We start from the raw sequence: 1,009 nt of genomic DNA on the forward strand, positions 1-1,009 counted from the left end.
GATACCGCTTCATGGCAGCCTTGTAGTGCGTGACAAAAAAGTCCATGGAGCAAATCACTTCATCCAATGAAGACTTATCCCACTGAGTATCTTTGGTCACTTCGTAAAACGGCTCTAGAAAAGAGTGTAGCTCCTGCAGCTCCTGCCAATGCTCTGGATGAAGATAATCAAGTCCAATATCACTGTCGGAGTATCTGTCATCGATGAAACTGTTGACCTCCTTTCGAAGGCTGAGAGCAACATGGATCATGCGGTACCATGAGTTCCATCTTGTTGAATTGTCTTGCGGGATCATACGTCCGGCTGCCTGCACGAAAGCCTGATACCGTTGCGTCGATGAGCGAATCCATACCACCAGATTGTGCAACATCCCAAGAGGCCCGTGTTGTCGCCAGGACTGCGCTGTTTCAGCCCTTCTGCCCACGCCGTCATGCTCCCTGCGGGACAGCATTGTCACCTGACGCATCGCCTCATCGGAAGCATCCTTGTTCTTCCCAAACAAGAATGCCTGCACGGCCAGGTTGATGATATGGCCATGGCAGCGCAGCCGGCGGTGAGCTGGGTTGAAGCCGAAGGTGTTGGCGAGAGCGCGCAGCATGGTGTCATTGTTGGATGCATTGTCCAAGGTGAAGTAGCCGATTCTGTCGCGCATCCCGTATGAATCAATAACTTCCGTGAAGATCTCTGCTAGGGAATCGCCGCTGTGTGCACCTTTGAGCTCTCGTAGGGCAAGCAAAGCCTTGCGTGGCTGCCTACTCTCGTCGTTGATGAAGTGGGCCACAATAGCAAGAAGACCATGCTGACTGGGAGAGGACCAGGTGTCGATAGTAAAATGTATCTGAGTGACAGAAGCGGCAATATTGCATGCTAGAGCCTCGCGATGGGACGAAAAGCTGGCCTCCAAAAGCCTCGGGACTTGCCCCCGGCTCTGCGTGACTGTAGCCGGCGCCATGCGATTGACAGTATGAAGTACGGCATACCATTCTGGCCACTCAACAAGGCTATACGG

This window comes from Beauveria bassiana (genome assembly GCF_000280675.1).
Source record: "Beauveria bassiana ARSEF 2860 unplaced genomic scaffold BBA_S00101, whole genome shotgun sequence".
In the NCBI taxonomy this organism is placed as follows: Eukaryota; Fungi; Ascomycota; class Sordariomycetes; order Hypocreales; family Cordycipitaceae; genus Beauveria; species Beauveria bassiana.